Genomic DNA, 25,950 nt, shown 5'->3' with positions numbered 1-25,950 from the left:
GATGACCGTGTAAATGAGCGAAACACGACGTCTTTCTAACGAATCTTAAATTCACCGTGGACTTGTCCAGAGTTTCCAAGGAGCTCCCTGCAAGAGACCTTCAAACTTGCGAAGCATTTTGGCCAACGCTTGATCAGTGGAGCTCCGTAAGGGAGCTCTTGAAGAAACTAGTTCATCGTGCACTCAGCGAATAATATCCTGCAAGCAGATAAAGGTTGGCGCAAAGAAAAGCGGCAAGCGTTCCCTCGGACTTTGGCTGGAGCAGAAACGCTGCACGAACCTATCGCATTGTTTTTCACGACTCCAGCCAGTTGTCTACCTCCAATGTTCCCAGCTAGGCTCCCGGACACCGAGCCGAACGCATTTTGTCTTCAGACGCCTCATTTATTTCCGCTCCATCCGGGAAAATCGGGTATCAATACTTGCCGTCGGACAGATAGACGTCAAACCGCACAGTTATGTAGTAACCATGGAGGACACACACAATACTCTCAGCGCAACATGTTCACATCAATACAGATGTAAAGGTCGCTATCCGCGACGACTGACCTCCGATCGAACCTTATGCAGTATAAACGCACACATTCGTCAAATTTCTCTTCTCAGCAAAATGTTGTTTTTCAGTTGACGTTTGTTCGGCGATAAAGGACGCATTCATGGCTGAGAAAATTCAGGTTGAGAAATTCAATAAATCTCGTGACGTTTATGATGACGTCAGGACAATTTGGACTCCGTGATCGCTGAAGGGAAGTGGATGGCGATGTGGTCTAGCATCCGAGATTCGAGTTAAAACGGGGGGACCGCCGTCATCACGCTTTGCTTGAGAAAAATGGCCTCACGCAGAGGAACCCCTATATTCTTTTTGTTGATTTTGTAGATAATAAAACTTGTTTTATTAACTAAAGTAGCCCCTTGTTCACGAGAATGCGGTTATGAATCCATTAAGGCGCACTTAAATTCATTCTCTGGATCTTTTCAAACGGAGACTGTAATGTTTGGCCACCAGCCCCGTTGTAAACAAAATAGGAACTCGTTTCGTTGCCACCGCTGTATTTCAACATCGATGGCTCCAATCCACGGTGTCAGTTGCACATTCAATCTTCAGCCCTTGCGAAACCTGCAGGGCGTGGGGCGATCGAGCCTTCATTCGAGCCTTCAAATTATTCTCTAGCATTCGTGCTGGCCTAAACAAAGAGGGCAATGTCGTTAGCAATATGGATAAGATAGTTAAAGTAGCCGAACAGTTTTACACAAATCTATACAGTAGCGATTGTAATCAGAATGTTACTGAGAGAGGCAGCAGAGCACAGCAATGGGACATCCCGCCAGTAACGAAGGAGGAAGTAAAGAAAGCCTCAGGAGCAATGCAAAAGAGGAAAGCAGCTGGTCAGGTTCAGATAAAAGCAGATTTGTTAAAGGACGCAGAAGAGATAGTGCTGGAAAAACTAGCTACCCTGTATACGCATTGCCTTGTGACCTCGAGCGTACCTGGAGCTTGGAAGAACGCTAACATTACGTTAATTCATCAGAAAGGCGACGTCAAGGACTTGAAGAAACACAGACCGATTAGCTTACTGTCAGATGCCTACAAGGTATAAACTAAGGCAATCGATAACACAGTCAGGACCAACCCTAGACTTCAATTAACCAAATGATCAGGCAGGCTATCATAAAGGATACTCGACAATACACCATATTCACGCTATCAATCAGGTGACAGAGAAATGCGCAAAATATAACCGACCCCTATAAATAGCCTTCATTGATTACGAGAAAGCACTTGACTCAGTGGAAACCGCAGCTGTCATGTAGGAATTGCGGAATCAGGGTGTAGAAGAGTGTTATGTGAAAATATTGGAGATATTTATAGCGATTCCACTGCTACCATAGTCCTCCATAAAGTCACCAATAAAATTCCAATAAGGAAAGGTGTCAGGCAGGGAGACACGATCTCGCCAATGCTATTCACCGGCTGTTTGCACCAGGTATTCCGGGGCCTAAAATGGGAACAGTTGGGGATAAGAGTTAATGGAGAATACCTAAGTAATTTTCGAATTACTGATGACATTGTCTTTCTAAGTCGATCAGGGGATTAATGGAAAAGCATGATTAATGAGTTAGACTGGCAGAGTAGAACGGTGGGGTTAAAAATTAACATGCAGGAAACCAAAGTAATGTTCACCAGTCTAGCAAGTGAACAGCAGTTCGCAACTGGTAGCGAGGTGCTGGAAGTAGTAAGAGAAAAAATTGGCTGAGGCTTAGCTTGCTTAAGCCCGGTAATTGCGAAAGCAATTTCCCCTGGCTGCAGGTTGGCTGGTGGTGTGTCTTGGTGGTGCTCTTAGTAAGGGTTATGTTATCAAAGTTAGCCATTCGTTACATCCGAATCTTCTTCAGAGTTTGTACGTAGTCGCCGAGGTGCATATTGAGCACGTCGTCTAGAAAGTCGTTCTTCGCGTTCTTCTTCTGTCTCCGTAGCTCGTTTTTTCTTCCTGGTTTCACACTGGCGAGCCACCTTCTCCTTAAGCTTGGCAGTAGACGACATCGTACACGGTACGGCAGATCCGCCATTGGTAGCTACCGCCGCTCCATACTGAGGGCGCGAGCTGAGGCCCTGGTTTAACAGCTAGTGTGACGTCACTCCTGCTGTAGGGCCCCCTAGCAGTAGGAGCGCGAGGCTCACCGCTGTTGGTAGCTACCGCCGCTCCACACTGACGGCGCGAGCTGGGGCCCTGGTTTTTCGCAGCTGGTGTGACGTCACAACAGAGGTCAAGCGAAAGGTCAATGGTAACTACCGCCGCGCCACGCTGAAAGCACAAACCGCTAGCAGTATTGCTTTCGCAATAATATGTCTACTTAGGGCAGGTAGCTACCGCTGATCCGGATCATGAGAGGGAAATAACTAGAAGAATAAGAATGGGATGGAGCGCACATGGTAGGTTCACTCAGATCATGAATAGCAGTTTGCCAATATCCCTCAAGAGAAAAGTCTACAACAGCTGTATCTTAGTGGCACTCACCTATGGAGCAGAAACGTGGAGGCTAACAAAGAGGGTTGAGCTGAACTTAAGGACAACGCAGCGAGCTATGGAAGGAAAAATGAGAGGTATAACGTTAAGAGATCGGAAGCGGGTGGAGTGGGCAGGGAACAAACGCGGGTTAATGACATCCTAGTTGAAATCAAGAGGAAGAAATGGGCTTGGGCAGGGCATGTAATGCGAAGACAAGAATAACCGGTGGTCCGTGGGGGCAACGGAGAAGGCAAGCGTAGCAGGGGCGGCAGAACGTTAGGTGGGCGGTTGAGAATAACAACTTTGCGGGGATGTGTTGGCTGCAATTGGGAAATGACAGGGTTAATTGGAGAGACAGTGCCCTGCAGTGGGCGTAGTCATGATGATGATGATGATAACAGCGGAAAAGGCCGCAGCTGGCAAAGGACAGGGTTAATTGGAGAGACATGGGAGAGGCCTTTGTCCTCTAGTGGGCGTGGCCAGGCTGTTGATGATGATTACATTGATATAGATTTGAATCCTGGAATATTGTGGAATTCTCAAAAAAGTGATGAAACTGCCCGTCAAATCTGTCGTGTGTTGTAAAGCCTAATTTTCTTTTTTTTTAAGGGATCGCAGATGCGACCAGGTGGTTTCAACATACGCCTGGTATGCGGGAGAGCGGTGATGTAATGCCCAAGACCGGCGGGTACCTTTCGTTTCCCAACGGGTACCAGCTTGTCGTGGGCTCGCCCAAGGGTCTTGGACCAAACTGTTTTTTCGACAGAGCCAGTTATTCGTTCGGCGATCTAGCAAATTAAATCCGTAGTTTGGGATAATGTCCATTCCGACCGTTCTGAAAATGAACTTTCCATTCCATACCGATATTTACAAATCTTCATTCCGCGGGCGAGAGGCGGGCGAGGGGGTAAGGGACTGCATAGCAAGAGAAGCCGAGCGTAGCAGGGCTGGCGCAATGTTAGGTGGGCGGGGATACAGTGGCCGCAGGTGGCAAAGGAGGGTTAATCGGAGAGACATGGGAGAGGTCTTTGCCTTACAGTCACCGCTTTATGCAGGCACCGACAATCTCGTCAGCAGAAGTACGTCCACCGTACGTGTGCACGTACGCATACGTAGGATCTTTTTATGACGTACTAGAAAATCCCATTTGTTGGCTGGTTTTTATTATGACGCACCAACTAGCCCAAATTTAAGTCATTTTTCTGACGCCGGCGGACGGGCTCTAGCCGGCAGGCTCGGCGTACTTCATGTTCGCACAAGAAAATACAAAACAGCCTTGCTACCTATACGTCTGGCTCTTATATTAATGCGAAAGCATTACTACAGCCGCATACAACTTACATGGTCTGTTCTGAAAGTAGTAGGACTGATTTTTTTTAAACAAAATTTATTCAAGAGAATAGCACAAACGATTACAATTTTTCAAGGTAGACCCCTTCCGCACCTACACGCTGCTGCCAATGAGTTTTATAGTTTTCGTACGCCTCCAGGAACGCCTGGACTGGAATGCTGTTTAGCTCCCTCGTCACGGCCTGTTGAACCACCTCTACCGATCCGTGATGTTTCCCCTCGAGCGTCGATTTTATTCTCGGGAATAGAAAAAATATGGCGGGGCCAAGTCGAGGCTGTAGGGGGGCTGAGGCAGCGTTGCCGCCTTGTGCTGGGCAAAAAATCGGAGTCCTCATTCACATGATGAGGAACATCCTACCGGTTGGCTTTTTCCTCCTGTGACAACACTCCCGGCACCAACTTCGCGCACGCTTTCCTCATCGATAAGTTCTTGTCACGATCTCAAAAATTTGGGTTTGAGGAAAGCTCAAGTCATCAGCAATCATTTTGATACCCATTCTGATACCCATTCTACGATCACTGTTAAGTAAATGTTGCACTCGCTACACATTTTCGTTGGTCTTGCTGGTCGAAGGGCGTCTGGAGCGGTCGCCTTCCTCCACTCTTTCCTTACCTTCACGGAAAACCTTGTGCCACTCAAAAAACACCTGATCTACCCATGGAAGCGTCACCGTAGGCCTCCTTAAGCATGTTGTGAGTCTCTTTGCCATTTTACCAAGATTTACTCAAAATTTGATCGCCTATCGTTGATCCAGTAAACGCTCGACGATTCTGCGTGACGAGACGTTTCGACAGGGGTTCACAGTACAAGCGACCTCCTCTCTTCAACGGCCGACAGCCGACTGCCAATTTTCCTCAGCATCCGCAATATCCCCCTTCAACGACCCTGCACGCGCAGACCACCTCTCGTCCGCCGGTTCGCCCAGGAAAAAACCAGTCCTACTACTTTCAGAACAGACCCTGTAAGTCTGCAGTGAAGCTCCGCCCACATTCATCCTCCCCGCAAAGAATTCCTCCACGACAAAGAAGTAGTCCTTTGCTTAAACGTTTCTTGTTACGTAAACAAGAAGCTTGGCACAAGAAAAAAATTATGAGCGCTAGAAATTTGATACGTCGATTGTTTGATGTAGTCAAACATTAAAAAATTGGTTTCGTTTACAGTTGCGATTGGTGAGCGGAAGAATACAAGACACCGCGGACCGCGGCCCAGTGTTAGCAACTGCTGTTTTTAGAAGTTGTATCCTACTTTAGGCTATGTCGGCGGCTCTCTGTAATAAAAACCATGTCCGCAGCGATTGTCGAAAAATATAAAAAGATATCTTCTCAAAAGTGGCTATAATCGAAGGAGGATGATGTGAGGATGCGGCGGAAAAATTTTGGTGCCGAGCGGATCATTAGTTAATTAATTACCGCCAAAAAAAGAACGAAAAGTGGTCGGGCCGGGAGGGGCGCGAAATTTGAATCGCCGGAAGGGCGGTACTACGTGACGTATCACGTCATTTGCCCACGTGACCGGAAAGGTGGGCGGAGCCAACACGCGACGTGAATTTTGTATGAAGCGCGATGGAATTGGACGAATTGCACAGATTCCCTCAGTCAGATGATTATGCAACCGATGAGAGATCGATACGTGATCGATAAATGATCGGTAAGTGATTGTGAAGTGATAAGTAATTGATAAATTATTGATGAGTAACTGATAAGTAATCAATAAGGAACTGCAAAGGGGTCGATAAGTAACAGATAAGTGTTCGATAAGCAGCTGATACGTCATCGATACGTGATCGATAAGCCAATTAAATGGACAATTTTGTGTGAGATATGAAAAGAGGCATTTATTAGCAAAGAAAGACAATTAGCAATAAACAGAGGCGACGAGTGGAGAGGAGGTTTCAATGCCTTCGCAGTACTCCAATGCGGTTTCCGGAGTGCCAGCTAACGTTTTCGAGCAACGACAGCATGCCTGCGCAAGAGTCGAGTTTGCGGCAACGGCGCAGCCTGCGGGAACGCGGGGACCAAACTGCGCTACTCCCTGCAGCTGCACTGGTCGTCGCTAAGCCTAGCTGGTTTCGCATCGGTGCCGCAGCTGAGGGTGCTTCGCAATTGGCCAACGCTCAAATAAAGAGGCTACACTCGACGCCCCTTTACTCTGGACCCGTCCCATAATAAAGATATGTTAGATTTTCATGACGCCTTCAGCAGCGGGGCTAGCAGACGCCATGCGATCCCTTCCAGGCAGCAACAGCACCAAAGCGCCTATGGGTTGAAATTTGGGTGAATCGCATTGACTAAAGCAGAAATTTGGGCGAGTTGGTACGTTTTCCTTTTCCCCTTGCTCAGTCGGAATTTCGACGTAAGAAGTGCGAACGCAATTGTCGAGTTCTTGCTAGGTGCAAAAACCACTTTGTCGTGAAATAATCGAGGCCACAAATTATCAAAGATTGCGATGATTCTTCTGTAAGTGCTCTATCGGTATCTTTATCCCAAAAAGAATTTCGCCTCCTGAATTGCACATCCTAGCTTGTGTTGTCTTGCAGGGATCTGGGCGCATGTATGCGCTCTTTGCGGTGTTTTATATTGGTGCCAAAATGTATGTATACGCACAGCGCGCGCAGTTCAGCGCTGTTAGTTCAGCGCTGTTGTCCGTTTCCGCCTTTCCTCTGCTCTCGTCTTAGGTCTTGGGCCTTGCGCTGTTTCAGTTATATCATAAGATGCATCCCAAATTGAAAGAACTCACGCGTTCTGTTCCGCGGCAGCAATAAGTTAACGCGCGAGGTAATGGAGGCTTTGCACATTCATCACAAATGCAAAATGTGCGTCAGTAACCCTTCCGTTGCCTTGTCTGAGAGTGAAATGGGATATTTGTCTTCCCACGTGGCGGGTAGATAACTTTCTGCTTGCGATTATTGCTTTCAGTGTGTGCATATATTGTACCGGCATACGACCTACGCTAACCAAGAGCGCGCTGCGGTATACAAATAAAGAAGAGGCGCGGGGCGAGCGCGAGGGGAGAGCGCGCGGCGCTAGCGCGAGAGGTAGAGAACGAAAGAGAACTGCCGCGGCCGGTTGTGTCTGGGTCTCCTGCGCCTCTCTGCGCCTTTCTCTGAGCGGGCCCGCCGTCCCGTAACATTTGGTGGCAGCGGTGGGATCATGCCGCTCACCCGCTCCCAGAATCAAGTACCCGACGTGCCAGTCGACAGGACTCCGCCACCAGCCGACGGCGCCGACAACGCAGCGGCCGGCACCGCTAGACCTGGGCGCTCGGAGGGGCTCGGTTCTCCGCAGCGGCTGGACGTCGGTATTGAGCGCCTCCTCCATATTGTTACTCAGCGGATGGACGCATGGGAGGCCCGTCTGACTGCCCAGGCTGGGGAGATGGAGGCGATCCGGCGCGACTTCCGTCGCCTTCTGCCAGTCGAGCCGAACACGGGTCCGGTGCCTCTGGACGTCCCCGCCGCCGCTGTACCCCGCTCTGCCGTCGCTGTACCTGCGGTCGTAGCCGCCAATAGCGTGCTCGGCGCGGGCGCATCATTGGACGTCGTGGAGTTGCCCACGTTCGACGGCACCATTTCGTGGGATGCTTACCGCATCCAGCTGGACAGTATTGCGGCGGCGAGAGGCTGGGACGAGCAGATGAAGGCACGGATGCTCGTCGCCAAACTGAGAGGCCGCGCGACTGAGCTGCTGCAGAACGTGCCGCCCGACCAGCTGGGCTCTTATACTCTCCTGGCGGGCCTCCTCGCCGACCACTACAGTGCCTCAGGTCACCCCCGTGTGCAGTACCGTCGCCTGCGAACCCGCCGTCAAGAGCTCGGGGAGACATACCAGGACCTCGCCGCCGCCATTGAGCGCCTGGCTCTGCAGTCGTTGCCGGGGGCGCCTCAGAACGCCGTGGCCTTGGTCGGCACCGAGGCATTCTTCGACGCCATCCGACTCCCTGAGGTGCAGCGCTTGGTCCGCTCTGGGCGTCCTGAGTCCGTCCGCGGCGCCGTGGCGCTCGCCGTCGAGGCGGAATTGACTTTACTGGCCACGCGGGGGTCGCCACCGTCGTCCGAGCACAGCGTCTCGGTGCAGGCTCCTCGATTCTCAGTCCACACAGCGGCCTCTACCCGACGCAGGCGTAATGACACCCGCACGACCTGTTTCCGCTGCGGCCTGAGGGGACACTACGCGAGGGACTGTGCTGGCCCTCCGACGTCGGAAAACGATTCAGTGGAACGGTGCCCCCGGATAAAGTCCGTCCCCGCACTCCTTAGTTCGCCGCGTCCCCTTCTTTCGTCGGCTTCGATGACAACTGAAGCTCCCTACGTGCTCGTTGACGTCGCCCTGCTTGGTCGGCACGTAGCGGCCTTGGTCGACACCGGAGCGGCTGTTAATGTGCTCGACAAATCGCTTATTGTCAACGCACCCCACCTGCTTCTTCCAGCCGCCAAAACCCGGCTCGTAGCTTTTAACGGCGCCCCGGTGGAGCAAGTCGGACGTGTTACCGTCAACCTGACAGCACTCGGAAAGACCATCTCCACTGAGTTTGTTGTCGCGGACAGCCCTATTTGGCCAGTGGTCCTCGGGTGCGGGTGGTGCCAGCAAGCCGGAGTCATTCTCAATTTTACCACCACAGAACCACGTGCGAGCCAAACTCTGTGTGGGCCGGGTTGGCTTAGCTGGATTTCCAGCCTCGGTGTCACCCTGTGGCGGTCCCTGGTGTCGGCGACCAAGCGTGCTTCAGTATCTGTGCGCTACCTCGGAACGAAGTGGCCACGTCGAGTCAAGCCAGTCGACGTCACTACCGTGACTGTGGCGACCGCCGTGACTCTGCCACCGGGTGCGGCAACTTGGGTGCATGCCAAGTCTGACAATCCGATCACAGCGGATGTGATTTTCGAACCTACCCGGTGTTCGGCTCCAGCCCGAGAGATGACCTCCCCTCGAAGCCTTCTGTATGTGCTCAATGGAGAGGCCCACGTGTTAATGCTTAATATCAGCCGCGCACCGCTCGTGCTGACTCCCGGCACGCAATTGGGTGCAGCGTCAGTCTTGGACTCAAAATCACCGGTTGCGTCTCTGCAGCATGAAAAACCATCTCACCATACTCCAGCGCCGGCGGTCCTATCATGGGACGCATTTAACTTTGCGACCACCCTGACCTGCGCGGAGCTCGCCTCTCTGAAGGCCTTGCTGCTCGAGCATCGCAGTTGCCTTGCTCTAAGCGCCGGTGAACTCGGCTGCACTTCCTGGGCCCAACACCGGATCAACACCGAAAACCGTGGGCCTATTCATCACCAACCTCGCCGTGTCGCGCCAGCTGAACGGAGAGTCATCCAGCAGCACGTTTGCGACATGCTTGACCAGGGAATCATCGCCCCTTCTTGTAGCCCTTGGTCCTCCCCTGTCGTCCTTGTGCGCATGAAGGATGGAACACTCCGCTTCTGCGTTGATTACCGCAAGTTGAACGCTATCACTCGTCTAGACGTGTACCCGCTGCCCCGCCTCGACGATGCACTTGACCGCCTGAAGGGGGCCCGTAACGGGGGGGACGTTATATATGGTTGGTTGGTTTTGTGGGGTTTAACGTCCCAAAGCGACTAAGGCTATGAGAGACGCCGTAGTGAAGGGCTCCGGAAATTTCGACCACCTGGGGTTCTTTAACGTGCACTGACATCGCACAGTACACGGGCCTCAAGAATTTCTCCTCCAAAGAAATTCTAGCCGCCGCGGCCGGGATATCGAACCCGCGTCTTTTGGGTCAGCAGCCGAGCACCATAGCCACTGAGCCACCGCGGCTCATATATATATATATATATATATATATATATATATATATATATATATATATATATATATATATATATATATATATATATATATATATATATATTGCTTTCCCCAATAAAACCAGTTGATAGTCAGCCCTTGTTCGTCTTTACCTTCGACTTTTGTGCCGTCTTTTTTACGCTGTAAGTAAAATGAGCTTGCATTGCAGTTATCACTTGTACTAGAAAAATCGGTATTGCCCAGCGATTCTCAAAAATTATGCATTTTTCACATTTATCTATCCAAGCGGTTGTTATAAACGTGAACAAACAATTCTGTATACTAGGATACAAGTTAGAAAAACAGCAATTGGTAACACTAGGTATCTTAGCGGCTTGCTGTATTTTCGCTATCCAGTGAAAAAAAATTAAACGAAATCAGCTTTTTAACCTTTAACTTTATTGAAGAATCCAGGTACAAAAATTCTAGAATCTTTTTAGTTTTTCCTTGTGAGGCGCCGCGGTGGCTCAGCGGTTATGGTGCTCGGCTGCTGACCCAAAAGACGCGGGATCGATCCCGGCCGCGGCGGCTGGAATTTCTTTGGAGGAGAAATTCTAGAGGCCCGTGTACTGTGCGATGTCAGTGCACGTTAAAGAACCCCAGGTGGTCGAAATTTCCGGAGCCCTTCACTACGGCGTCTCTCATAGCCTTAGTCACTTTGGGACGTTAAACCCCATAAACCAAACCAAACCGGTTTTTCCTTGTGATTACATTCCTGTATAGGTGACAAGAAAATTTTTAACAGACTACTGACATGTGTGCCCGCGTATCGTCGGGCTGCTGCCCGACGGAACGTATTGGTGCACGGCGTCTGGGGCTCCCCGCCGCCGTCCTTTTCACTCGGTCATTGTCACCATTTCGCAGATGTGCTTTATTCTGGGTTCTAACCCAGGTATTCGTTTTCTGCTTCCGTTGCCCGTTTTTTTTTGGTGCAAACTGAGTTTCACTACACAGCGCACAAAGTAGCTGCAGAAACGCCTGCGCGTTTGCCCCATCATCCGTCTCCCTTGGTCCTGGTAGCCAAATGGAGTCTGGTTAAAATCCTTGTTCGGTGTGTCTTTCTGTGCGGGTATAAGCAGAGTGTTGTCTAACATAAAAGAGCGTGTTATTCCGCCTTGTTTTAATCTCACGTGCCCGTGCTTGTCCCTTTGGCGCAAAGCGTTTGTTCCCTTTTATACTGTACCGCACTTAACATGTAACGTGCACATGCATAAGAGCTTTTTACTTCTTTAAATGCGAGTAAAAGCGGCTCTTTCCTCAAAATGGAAATATGACATTCAGTTGTAATAATGTAATAATTCTGCAGGTGCAGACGAGACCACGCTTGAGTCTTCCTCTTCCAGCATTCCTGATCTGCTCGAAATGTCGTACGAATATTTCATTAAGCTTGACAGCGAACTGTAGACACACTACAGGGAGCGCAAATGCGTCTGAAAGCTTTTGCTGAACGATAGCTTTGCAGCGAAGCAGAAGCAGAAAGAATGGCGCAAGTACTGACCGTCTATAAAGGGAGCATTGCTGCCTGTAATGCGAATGGCTTAGTTTTGCTCAGCAAGTTTGTTCGCTTGAGCTGATAAATGTAATCCGATAATTCTCCAGTAATCTGGTCACCACCGTAAGTAACCGAGTTCAACACAGAAGATACGGTGACAGGAAGCCACAGCGCTGCATTCGCAGTAATGTTTTAAATTGATTGTAAAACATTTTATTCGCCGGAAAGAGCTTGGTAATAGGCCGCGTTAAGTGGTCCAGAGTACGCAGCCCTCGACGACTTTGTCAGCCCACTCCACCGCCAAAACTTGCGTTCTGGGGTTAGAGCTAGCCAGCACGGTCTCCCACCGCTCGAGAGAAGGAGCAGTAACTAGATCACCCGGAGGTGGCTCTACTTTGCAGTCCCACAGGATGTGATCATAGGTGGCTCGTTGGCCACAGTGTTTACAATTTGGGTTGTAAAGATCTGAATAAATATGCGCGAGGAGTGATGGGGTGCGTATCGATCTGGTCTGTAGAGGACGTCACGTAACCTCTTGTTCTTTAGTCAGGCTTTTGTCCGGGGGGGGGGGGGAAACTCTCCTCTCTAGTTTAAAATTATTGGTGAGATCATGATAAGTGATCATGGAGTCCATCGTGAAATTCGGAGAGCCAGACTCATCCACTGCCCGGTCGACGAAACCTCGGGCTTTATTGTGGGCTGCCTCGTTCCCCGGATTCCCCGAATGGGCTGGGACCCATATCAATTCGGAATAATTTGGTGAGAATTTGGTTTCGTTAAGGATTCTAAGGGAGGTGTTTGTATTTCGCCCTTTAGCGAAATTATTGATACCCATTGTGGAATCGCTGAGGATGACGCTCTCTTGGGTATGCGCTAGGGCGAGGGCTATAGCCGCCTCCTCTGCCGTTTCAGAGGATTTCGTTTTGATTGTTGCCAAGACGATGTGGTTACCATTCTCGTTCAAAGCCACAATTGCAAAGGCATTGGTATATTTGTATTCTGCCGCATCTACATAAAGTGTTCCAGCGCACTGTCTGTATTTATTATGTAAGGCTTTGGCTCGTGCTTGTCTTCTACCCTCGTGGATGTTTTTGGGAGCGGGTTTGATTAGTAGGGCCGTCCTATAGTCGCGGGGTAAGTCTAATTTAGCTTATTTATTCGTAGATTGAAAGTTAATTCCGAGCCTGGTAAGAATACTCCTGCCACTTCTGGAATTGGCTAATCTTGCTGTTTGAGCCATTAAATGGGCTTCTTTCAGTTCATTGTAGGTGTTGTGTATTCCTAACCTCAAAAGCCTTTCGGTTGAGGCATTTAGTGAGAGTCCTAACGCAGCAAAGCGCAACTCTTAAGCGAAGCAAAGCGCAACTCTTAAGCGCAGCAAAGTTCAACTCGCCCGTTCGTGCGTCACGCCGCGTCGCCGTCGGCGAAACCGAGCGAACGAGAGTACCGCCGCTAGCGCATAGATGGCGCCACAATGCTGATGCTGGTAAAGGCACTCGATTAGAACGCGCAGCTACAAAAAAAAATTAACGAAGATGATGACACATGTGCAGTGTGTGGTAGACCTGTGGAAACAATTGAACACCTCATACTCAAATGTGATGGTATCCATCCGGATGTCGATGCAGGCACAGTCACTCTTCCTGAGACCCTAGGGTTTAAAGATAACAATGGTTATGTAAATAAATCTGCACTGGAAGTGAGCAAAAAGCGATTGGAGGATTAGTGGCTGAAAAGCAGAGATGTGACCTAAGGTTAGAAGTGTAGGAAACCGTAGTGAAAGAGGATGGCGAATATTAATCAGAATTAAAAACAGTTGAACAAAAATAATGTAAGAAAAGCTGAGCAAGGTGGCAATTGCCACCACCCCGTTTCAAAGGGGGCGCTCCTGTCCATCCGTCCATCCATCCATCCATCCATCCATCCATCCATCCATCCATCCATCCATCCATCCATCCATCCATCCATCCATCCATCCATCCATCCATCCATCCATCCATCCATCCATCCATCCATCCATCCATCCATCCATCCATCCATCCATCCATCCATCCATCCATCCATCCATCCATCCATCCATCCATCCATCCATCCATCCATCCATCCATCCATCCATCCATCCATCCATCCATCCATCCATCCATCCATCCATCCATCCATCCATCCATCCATCCATCCATCCATCCATCCATCCATCCATCCATCCATCCATCCATCCATCCATCCATCCATCCATCCATCCATCCATCCATCCATCCATCCATCCATCCATCCATCCATCCATCCATCCATCCATCCATCCATCCATCCATCCATCCATCCATCCATCCATCCATCCATCCATCCATCCATCCATCCATCCATCCATCCATCCATCCATCCATCCATCCATCCATCCATCCATCCATCCATCCATCCATCCATCCATCCATCCATCCATCCATCCATCCATCCATCCATCCATCCATCCATCCATCCATCCATCCATCCATCCATCCATCCATCCATCCATCCATCCATCCATCCATCCATCCATCCATCCATCCATCCATCCATCCATCCATCCATCCATCCATCCATCCATCCATCCATCCATCCATCCATCCATCCATCCATCCATCCATCCATCCATCCATCCATCCATCCATCCATCCATCCATCCATCCATCCATCCATCCATCCATCCATCCATCCATCCATCCATCCATCCATCCATCCATCCATCCATCCATCCATCCATCCATCCATCCATCCATCCATCCATCCATCCATCCATCCATCCATCCATCCATCCATCCATCCATCCATCCATCCATCCATCCATCCATCCATCCATCCATCCATCCATCCATCCATCCATCCATCCATCCATCCATCCATCCATCCATCCATCCATCCATCCATCCATCCATCCATCCATCCATCCATCCATCCATCCATCCATCCATCCATCCATCCATCCATCCATCCATCCATCCATCCATCCATCCATCCATCCATCCATCCATCCATCCATCCATCCATCCATCCATCCATCCATCCATCCATCCATCCATCCATCCATCCATCCATCCATCCATCCATCCATCCATCCATCCATCCATCCATCCATCCATCCATCCATCCATCCATCCATCCATCCATCCATCCATCCATCCATCCATCCATCCATCCATCCATCCATCCATCCATCCATCCATCCATCCATCCATCCATCCATCCATCCATCCATCCATCCATCCATCCATCCATCCATCCATCCATCCATCCATCCATCCATCCATCCATCCATCCATCCATCCATCCATCCATCCATCCATCCATCCATCCATCCATCCATCCATCCATCCATCCATCCATCCATCCATCCATCCATCCATCCATCCATCCATCCATCCATCCATCCATCCATCCATCCATCCATCCATCCATCCATCCATCCATCCATCCATCCATCCATCCATCCATCCATCCATCCATCCATCCATCCATCCATCCATCCATCCATCCATCCATCCATCCATCCATCCATCCATCCATCCATCCATCCATCCATCCATCCATCCATCCATCCATCCATCCATCCATCCATCCATCCATCCATCCATCCATCCATCCATCCATCCATCCATCCATCCATCCATCCATCCATCCATCCGCCATCCATCCGTCCGTCCGTCCGTCCGTCCGTCCGTCCGTCCGTCCGTCCGTCCGTCCATCCATCCATCCATCCATCCATCCATCCATCCATCCATCCATCCATCCATCCATCCATCCATCGGATGCACCTAGGGGCTATTCTAAGCCCGTCGCGCGCACCGTCCTCCACTGCATGAGTGGAGGTAGGGTGGCGAGGGGTGGTGAGGTCTGTCTGTGGCTGCACGTGCACCAACGCGCTGTCTCCTCGCAGTTGCGCCACGCTCCGCTGCGTTAGCTGTGAAATGGGCTGAACACTACAGGTGGTCTGCGTCGGCCACACCGCTCACAACGTTGCCTTCCTAGGATAAATTGTCTGCTTATGTAATGTAATAAAAAGACTCAGCCAGTTCTTTCTTAAGAAAGAGCGACGCAGTATCTGCGCGAGCTCAGCGCCGCTGCCCGAAGGACTCGGGAGTCCGCGGTGCCGAAGTAGAGGCTGGGCTACGCCTTCGAGAGGACCCTGCCGTTCGCGCCACCGAAGCAGACAGAGCTGCGCTCATGTGTCGCATTAGAGAGTACCGTGAACGTCCTTAGTGCGTTACCACTTATTGTGGCCATTCTCCGCATTTGGGCGTTGTGTGTTTGTCTGAAACCTGCTTCGTGGCAGGCTGCTCACCTACCCATCGAGTGGTGGGCAACTAGCCTAGGTATGTATATTATATACATGGCGTCCCAGCTAACTCTAGCAAGGGTTTAAAAATTTGCCGCGGCACTCTAAGACGATGCGAAAAATGCATGCTGCTGGCTATTGTATGGAGCAAGTCACACTATTTTTTGTTTGTATGTTTATTGTGCTTAAGACAGTACATAAGTAGTGCCAAGGGGCACAGGCAAAAGGCGATAGCAATGAACGCCTGACTGGGCCAATGTCTCTACAAAAACTTGCAACACAAACAGCACACACGTAGAAATGACTGCAAATAAAGCAAACTTGCACATGAACAGAGGCAATCTGTCGATTACAGAGGAAATTAAAAAGAACAGGATTGAAGCGAGCAGTAAGTAGTCAGATTATACAATTGTGTGACCTAACTACAAAATAAATTGACGGAATCAGTTGAATAATAAAATACAGAACCAATCAGTGGGCATAAATTCACCACCTGGAAAATAATAATATCACAGGACGACACTGTATTATGATAAGCTATTCGTAAGCAGCGTCATTGACCAAATCCTGTAGGTATGCTTACAAGTTATACAGAAAATAAATTTTCCCTTTTTTCCTGAAGGAAATCAGGGAAAAACAGCAATTAATGAATTCGATTAAAGGCGGGAAAAGATTTAAGCACTTAGGAATTTGCCAGTTGACCAGTTGCGTAGCCTAATTCGTTCTAATGAAAGGTTTAAAAAAGGAGTGGTGTCTGAATGTGTAATAAGGTAAATTCTCAGAGTAATTAGAGAAGTTCGCTATTTGCTTTCACCTCTAGACAGATAGCTGAACCGCAAAATTGGTCGATATTAACAAGGGCGTCCGCAGAACGTTTTCCAGGGGGGTGCACCCGATGGCCGGATATGGGGGAGGCGGTAGGTTAGCACCAAAAAGGAACTATTTGTGGTCTAAACTGCGCACATGAAACAAAAATTAGAAGCAGCAAATTAGTGCTAGGCTTGGAAACAAACATTGGAATGTATTAATGAGCAAAGAATGGAACTCAATAAGCAAAATCCGATAACTTAATATCACCTAAGCGTGCTAATCAAGCTGTGTAGTCGTCTTCTACTAGTGCGTAAATAATATCCGCAATTCAAGGGATATCCGTAATAATATCCGGAATAATATCCGTAACTCTTGCCGCCCCTTCCGGACGCCCATAGATATTAACTAACTTCGCAAGCAATGAAGATAGGCGAAAATTTCAAATGAGAAAGCTGTAGAACGGTACGCGAAGCGGAAAATAGAACAGTTTCTAGTTTTCCACCTATTACGCATTAGCTTATTTTACTGTCTGTAGATGCCCGCGAAATAATAAAAAAAACACTTCAGATGCCTCCTTGCGCGCCGCGATTGCAGCGCTCTCAAATGTTCCGCGTAGGGAAATACAGATCATTCAGGCCGGTGTGCTGCCTCTTAAAAGGCGACAGGGCAGCGACGCAGCAGCGACGCAGAAGCTCGTTGTGTGATTTACGCCAGCAGATGCTCTCTTAGCAGCGGTTCATGATAGCGATAAGCAGACCCAGGCCTTATCGCTTGTGCTGGTGTAAATCGCACAGCCAGCGCTTGTGTCGCAGCACTGTCACATTTTCAGCGGCAGTAAGACCGGCCGAGTGAGCTGTTCCTTTGTAAGCGGAACGTTTGAGAACACTGAAATCGCAGCGCGCAAGCGGACACGTAACGTGCTGTTTTTTTTTGCATTTTGTGGGCATCTGCAGTGAGCGCAAAAAGCTAATGCTTAATAGATGGAAAGCTAGAAACTATTAGGTAGGACGTTTTGCGGACCGTTCTACAGCTTTCTGATTGAAATTTTTCGCCTATCTTTATTGCCTGCGAAGTTGGTTAATTAATCTCGAGCAATTATGCAATTTATTTATTTAATATAATATTTATAATACATCCAAGCGCCAGGGAATTACAGAGGGGAGTGGGGAACAACAACAACAACAAAAAAGTTTAAAAGCGGCAAAACTAACTAGGTAAAACATGAGGTAATAAAACATTCCAAGAAAACGAAAAAATAAAGCACATAAAAAAAGCACAGAAGCCCTCGGTGCAAAAGTAACGCATGAAACTGAGCGATAAAATCACTGAAAAAAAATGCGAAGAATTCATAAAGCAAAAATGACTAACTACACTCTTAGAACTAAAGGAGTGCAGAGGAGTGCCCAGAACACACTTTGAAGGAGTATTCGCTTGTCCCATATTCCACTCCTTTTTCCAGAATAAAATTACTCCCTCTGGACAAAGAGTGATCCAACACCTAAGGAGTACTGTACTACTCCTGCAATAGAGTACAGGCACTCCTCCGAGGGAGTAAAGCTACCATATTGAAACAGCATCCTACTACTCTTTCAGGTAGAGTTCCAGGACTCCGTTTGTTAGAGTGACTATACTCCTTCAAGGAGTATCAGCCCAGATCTTATTTTACTCCTTCAAAAGGAGTTTCACGTGTTTTCAATGTATCGTACTAATTTTCTTATTTCACATATTCTTCAGAGCAAGTTGGTCATATGTTTTGCAGGATCCACCTGCGCTACATCTACAAAAGAGTGATGAGCAAAAGGGATTATAATCTTTGAGTAGAATAATGTTTGCTCATACAACTACTTTATGGCTACACTACAGTTTGCACATTAGTATGGTGCTCTGTCTGCGTTGGGAATAACAATGGTTCAAGAAATAATGACACAAATGTACAACACTGATAACTTTTATTTCTCAAGTCATTGCTGTGATTGCTGTGGCTGCCCAAAACACGCTCGGGAGGCGCTCGCTAGGATCAAGCCCCATTAGTGTCTCAAGCAGCAGACAAGCCCGCTTTGTTTTTGGGGTGTACTTGACATTAAATGCCAAGAACACTGCCAAAATCAAAGTAAACCCATCTACCAAATCCACCGCAGTGAGCTGTAAGTGCTCAAAAGAAACTAAGATGCTGGATGATGCCGTAGCTTGCTCGGCTGAGTGAAGGAGCTTTGGCTATGCGTGCATTTCACCGGGCGCCTGCAAACATGAATGAAAATAACGCAAGTAAGAGTCAATTCCAATGCCCTTTTCATACTATCCTGCATATAACCCCATGAAAAAAAAGAAAGAATACAACTAGAATGTACTGATCGTGTGTATCATGTCGCTACTAGTGTGTACCTATATTGTGACCAAGTGCAGACACCTTTCATTGCAAACCTTCATTCAGAGCTACAATTTTATGAAGCCCAATACAATTATCACTATGCTAGTCCTTTCAAAAGCTGTGTGCATGTAAAACAAGCACATATTTACCAAATGAAAATTTTAACATGTCTCCCATGTTCTCCAATTAACCCTGTCCTTCGCCAGCTATGTCCACCGTGTTCCTGCAAACCTCCGCCCATGGAACGTTTTGCTGCTTCCTGCTGCGCCTGCCTTCTCTTGGAATCCACTCCGTTACCCTTAAGGACCAGCGATTATCTTGCCTTCGTCTTACATGCCCTGCCCAAGCACCCTTCTTTCTCCTGATTTCGACTAGGATGTCTTCAACCCGCGTTTCTTCCCTCACCCACTCCGCCCGCTTCCGATCTCTTAACGTTACGCCTATCATTTCTATTTCCATAGCTCGTTGCGTTGTCCTTAACTTAAGCTGAACCCTCTTCATTAGCCTCCACGTTTCTGCCCCATAGGTGAATACCGGTAGGATACAGCTGTTGTATACTTTTCTCTTGAGGGGTATTGAAAAACTGCCATTCATGATCTGAGAGAACCTGCCATATGCACTCCACCCATTCATATTCCTCTAGTTATTACTCTTCATGATCCGGATCAGCGGTCACTACCTGCTCTAAGTAAATGTATTCCCTTATCACTTCCAGTCATTTCTAAAACCACACCTATTGTGCTTGACGGTTTCTTGTCACATAATACATTGTGCAGTTTAAAATATAGGGTAACCTTGAATCGGGAAAACACTTAAACCAATGACAGTTTTCTTGCTGAAGAGAAATGGCTGTTGCAATTCCTGTTTCTCAGATACCATTAACTGAATTTCATGCTCTAAAATAGTGAAGGAAAAATTCAAAATTTTTCATCTCAAAGAGGCAGACAACAAATTTCAGTTTGGTTTGGGTTGGTTTATGGGGTTTAACGTCCCAAAGCGACCCAGGCTATGAGAGACGCCGTAGTGAAGGGCTCCGGAAATTTCGACCACCTGGGGTTCTTTAACGTGCACTGACATCGCACAGTACACGGGCCTCTAGAATTTCTCCTCCAAAGAAATTCCAGCCGCCGCGGCCGGGATCGAACCCGCGTCTTTTGGGTCAGCAGCCGAGCAAATTTCAGTTGCACATTTTTTTAATGATGCATAAGGCATTACTATGCACGGATAACCACACAGTATTCGCCTATGACTGCTAAATAATTTGTAATTAAATATCTTCTCTCCCCTGCTTCACTTTTAAAAACTGAGCAATGGCAATGGCACCAAAGGTCAGTATAAGACAGGGGAGGCATGAGGAAAACTGCAACATAATTGCGGCTTCGTCATTCATTGTGATTCCGACTCTTAAGGCAGGCTGGCTTTAGCATTGTAACTAATTAAAACGATGAAGTAGCGATATCGTAGCTTTTTTGTGCCTTCCATAACCTATACTGAACATTGATGTCATAGCAATTGCTATGCTATTGAAACAGGGAAGAAAAGAAATCTGGTTGTAATTATTTAGCGATTGGAGACGAATACTATGCAACAATTCTATGTATACGAATGCCCAGCACGTCACTACAAAGAACACACATAACCAAAAATTTGGTGTTTATACTCATTTAAGGTAATACTACTTCCCACGCAAGAACACGACAGCCATGTGTAAACTTTTTGCTTTCATAGTAATAAAATCTATCCAACGACAAGTTAGGCGCAGCATGCCTGCTCTTTATAAATATGCAATACTAACAATGTTTGACACCAGCATTTGGCATGAACGAGATAACTCTGATTACTTCGCACATTACGTGTCAGTCCATATTATTATGCACAATTTAGATTTGCAAATGTAATGTGTAATTCTCTATGACTGCCACGTTAGTGCACTGCAAACCAATGAAGTTGTCTTGCATTTGCAATGTTCTCACTACTTTTATGCAACACTGATCACTTCAGTATATCTGCATCGTTCTGTTAGACGGCCACAGGATAGCTAGAATTAAGGCTATTTTATGTGATGGAAACCATTGACTAGACAACAAAGAAGAAAAGCCTCAACTACTGTCCCGGTGCTGGGACGTCTAAGAAGAGCTCAGAAAGACTCGGTTTCAATACGCCAAACCCTCCGCATAACATTACCCTGTGCGAAAATACCCCACCCCACCCTAGCTTAATTTCTGTCCACATGCACCAAGGCTCACTGCACCTGTTATAAATATTGTCCTAAATATTGCAATCAAGCTGCCCGTGTATGCATAGGCTATCTGTGCATGGAGAAAGAAATAAGTTGTTAGGAATGTTACACACCAAAAACAGAAAAAAAGGCAGCCTGTTTCTCAGAAACAGCTAAGAGCATGAAATGGTGTGTCCAAAAAGATTAGGCTGCTTTGTACTTATTTATGACAACGAGAACTGTCAGACCTGCGCTTTCAAAAATTCAGGAGCTTTGTGTACAAACGTAGCTTCCGTATGCACGTCTTGCAGCACCAACGCTTCCGAATTGAAACGACCGATGAATATGCACAGGAAAAAGCAAATAGAGAGCGCTTGAATTTAAAAGAAAAGCTACCTTGCACAATCAGAAATTTCGCGACAGAACCTTCCAAACAGTGACGTGTACTGGTTGCGGTATACCGAATATATACCTAGCAAATAAGTGTGCGCTTTGTTAACGAGCGGGATTCTGTGGCGGCAATGCTACAGCTCCAATTCCGAAAACCTAACGCTGCAAAAATTGAGTTTTCAAAATACGTGCGAATGCACGATACACTTTTGCACGCATTTAGAACTTTCAGTTGTGAAACACAGACAACGAATCTTGTGCATGCGTCTTCCTTGGTTGGAAAAAAAATTCTATAAGTCTCCAGTTTGCCTGTGTACTCCACAAATTCTAGGATCCCTGTCCGCTACATGTCAAATTTCACTGAAGCGAAAGTAATACAACCGACAGCTGATGATCTGCTAGGGCAACAGGATTTCAAAAGTTTGAGAAGGGCAGTGGGAGTCCAATCCAGGTGGAGTAGTGAAATTTGACTAGTAACAGACAGGGATCCTCCAATCTGTGGAGGACACCGGCAAATTGGAGACTTACGGAGGAATTTTTTTACCCGCCAAGGAACACGCATACACAAGAGAGAAACACAGAGGACTACGGCTTTTACCAGCCCTTGTCCTGTGCGGTTCTCTCTTGTGTATGCGTCTTTTTTGGCCGGTAAAAAAATTTTTCCATAAGTCTCCAATTTGTCTGTGTCCTCAACAAACCGCAGGATCCCTGTCCACTACTAGTCAAATATTTCAACTCCACCTGGCTTGGACTCCCACCGCCCTTCTCTGTGGAGAAAGGGTGACAGCAGCTGGCAAAGGACAAGGTTAACTGCAGATCAACTGGGGAAGCATTATCCTGCACTGATTTTGACGGCAGGTTCACAAGACAAACAAAATCAACTCGAGGAGCGGGGTGCACATCATGCGACTGAATGTCAATGGCCAGTGAAAATGGCACCAGCACTGTGGAATGCACATGCAGAAAACGAGACGCATTTTTTGTCAACTTTGAGTAGCAGTCTACTGCAATTTTAAAGAGCAAAGCTCTCAAGTATGGCAACACTGGCACTTTTTGTTTTACTGGGGTGAGGGTCGTCGTGAGGGTTGAAGTCCATATTTTTTTTTCATCCACTGTGTTAATTGCGAGCTATGTTTACCTAATGGGGCTGGGCATCTAACATCACCATTATTTCTTTGCAGCAGTTAAAACAATACAGCATACATTTTATAACATGCTTAACGAATTTTTGGGAGCAGCATGCTTTTACCCTTCTACTATTTGTTGCTACTGAATCAGTTTGGCGTTGACAAAAGATCTGTAATAAGGAGTAATTACTCATTGACATCCACTCGAGCACAGCCAAATGGCTACAAAGGAAAGCTATACAGCTTTCACAGAAACTTCGTAGTTAAAGAAAGATTCGTCCTGGTCCGGTGTTCGAACTCAGAACCACCACTTCACTGGAGCAGTCGCTCTACCAATTTGTCCAACCTGGACGGCAAGCTTATGGTAGGGCGAGAGCGAAGTGATCAATAACTCGAGTGGGAACTGTGTTGGTCCAATGTTTTAGGACCCCTAAAACATTGGACAAACTCAGTTCCCGCTTCATGTTACCTCTAAAACATTGGACAAACTGAGTTCCCGCTTCATGTTACAATACTGAGTGACATTTTGGTCTATACACCAGAAATACCGGTAAAGCATCATGATAGAACACAATGTTTTTTAAAGTGATAAAGGAATATGTTCGCCCTTTCAGAGGGCACATATGCATAAGAGGCAACATGTGTGAAATAGTCACTGCACCTGAAGCAGTGTAAATTCCATTATGTTAACAGCAGCAGTCAAAAGCTTCATGAGCGACTATTTCATACAGATCATGTAATTACATTCATGTAATTCAGGATCAGATTCATGTGATTATACAGGGAGGTACTGCTGCTAAGTGCACGTAGAGCTCTGCATGCATTTCTAAACCCGGCTGTGAGCCTATGTCTACGAAATTTTTCTAAATAGGCAGGTAAGGTATGCATCACTGGAAAACAATACCTACCACAAACAGCTGAGGAGAGATAGCACAGCCAAAAGCTGGAAGCACGAATGGCCCAGTATATACTGGCAGCTGGCAACTGCAAATAAATATGTCAGAGCAACTGTTGTCAGTGGCCGTAACAATGTCATGAATGACAAGAGAAGAAATTGTCTACTGCTTCATAAATTAGAATAAGGTAGTAACATAGGAACACAAAAAGCAATGAGAGGGCCCATGACAAACGAAATGAACAGATTGTACGTGATGCACCGATATACATTTTTTTCAGTAGATTTACATGACTGTCACAACTGCATAGAAAGATGAGCAGGCTGGAATACCACTATTTTTATGCATGATGAAAAGAGCGTAACTATTCGAATATAGCATGCACAGGATTTAATTATTACTACTAGGGTGCTTTGCAGCAGCACCGAAGGTATTTTTAAATTGAACGTAGCGACCAGTAGACCCGTCTGCTTTGCACAAATGATGAGAGCATGGAAAAGGCATGCATTCATTAGCAAGAAGCACGATATCTCACATCACAGCATGAAACGAAAATTGGTATTGCATTTAACAAATCTGCACAGAAATAAAAACTGCCTAGTGGCAATGCAAGTAAGAGCAAGGGAAAAAAATACCGAAGAAAACTGGTGAGTGTGGTGCAGGGAGGTCTGTGGGTAGGGTCTCGTGCCTGGGAATAGTTCCGAGTGCGGAGAATCGCCGGCAGCACAGCTGGTGGCAGTCAACCAAGAATAAATAAGAGAAAGTGAAAATCAATAACAAACCATCACCGATATAGCGAACGACTTGAAAGCGGGCCGCACAAACGAGGGATATAGCAAGAAGCTTGAAATCCTAAATAAGTGCGCAGTTGCATCCCAAACAGTTCTCAAAATCTGAAGGCGAGGAAGCATCGACACCTACACCTCAGGGCAGACGCAAGAACGATCTAACTTTGACATAATACTGTGTCAAACTCTGTTCCATGGGGAAGCACAGATAAAAATTTACAAATGACTAGGCAAGGGATATGCCCCAGCCTTTTACACGTGATCATTGTCCCCGAAAAAAATTGTATAACAAATATTAAGGCGTAAGCACTAATCCGACGAGTACACACACTGAGCACTGTCTGTTGGCAGCTGGCCTAGCGCGAGTGCTCGGTCGCGCGGAACTGCCGCTCATCGTCATCTTCTAAGTAGCACAAATCAATCCGACGGGCACCAGCCGCGAGGCAACTCGACCGTTGTCAGTTCCCTTGTCTGTCCGCAGCTGGCCTAGCAAGAGCGCTCTCTAACGTGGCACTGCGCGCTCATCATCCTCTCCTATGTAGCACAAATCTATGCTATTGGAATGTAGTAAACATTGTCTGTTTTTCGCAGCGCTAGCAAGCGACCGCATAACTCTGTTGTGATAACTGGTGGCATTTTTATTTACCGCGGCACCCGAGTACTAAACGCAGATAGAGACTATGGAGCAACAGTTGCCATGCGGCCTATACGCCCGTTCTTTTCTGGTAAAGGCCGATTCACACGATGATCCGTTCGCCCGCTGCCGCGGCCGACAGCGCGCCTCTCAATGTGGTGACGCATGGATACGTAGTGCGCGGGCCGCGGGCGAACGGACCGTCGTGTGAATCGGCCTTAACGCATTATAGCTGAGGCAACCGCACGCAGACTGCCTGCACTGCCATCCCTATATAGGCGCACACTAATAACGCGTGCGAATAGAGATCAGAAGTAAAGAAACGTACACGGGACTCACCGTTCAGACGGCTCATCAAGGCTTAGCAAAACCGCACATTCTTCTTCGTTGCCTCTCCAGATGACAAGAAGTCGTAGCGCTACCTTTCTTCAGGGCTTTACCCGTTCAAAATAACCAGTGTTGACAGGGCGTAATTCTCGTCGTTGGTTTCCAAAACACACTTGTGTTCTTCATACACGTCCACCGCACGAGCACTCAAACAATGCTACGAAAACCCAAATAACACAAAACGTGACGACGGCTGCAGTTTTGCTTCGTTGAAAAAACCTACAAATGCGCTTTTTTTATTACTAATATTTGAATTGTGTTCGCAACAAAAACAAATTATATTTTTTCATTTTATTTCTTTATTAAATGCGAATACCAAAGTGCTTTTAGATACTTTTGCTGACATGTCGTTTGTAGAAGCT

The 25,950-nt window shown here is 47.4% G+C and overlaps 1 protein-coding gene and 1 long non-coding RNA gene across 2 annotated transcripts in view; both read right to left on the bottom strand.

Annotated features, from left to right (window-relative positions):
* The window catches only part of LOC149325953 (cGMP-dependent protein kinase, isozyme 1-like), a 387,178-nt gene that overhangs the window by 184,133 nt on the left and 177,095 nt on the right, over positions 1-25,950 (bottom strand). The gene's annotated exons all lie outside the window — the stretch shown is intronic.
* Positions 23,484-25,658, bottom strand: LOC149325955 (uncharacterized). The gene is made up of 3 exons (XR_016286171.1): positions 25,541-25,658; positions 24,415-24,508; positions 23,484-23,867 (listed from the first exon to the last, which is right to left on the bottom strand). It is a non-coding gene; the product is annotated as an uncharacterized LOC149325955 (long non-coding RNA).

Source organism: Amblyomma mixtum, chromosome 10 (genome assembly GCF_055824585.1).
Source record: "Amblyomma mixtum isolate Tamu chromosome 10, ASM5582458v1, whole genome shotgun sequence".
Classification (NCBI taxonomy): domain Eukaryota; kingdom Metazoa; phylum Arthropoda; class Arachnida; order Ixodida; family Ixodidae; genus Amblyomma; species Amblyomma mixtum.
The sequence above is the reverse complement of the archived record's forward strand: the minus strand, read 5'-3'. Positions and strand labels throughout refer to the sequence as shown.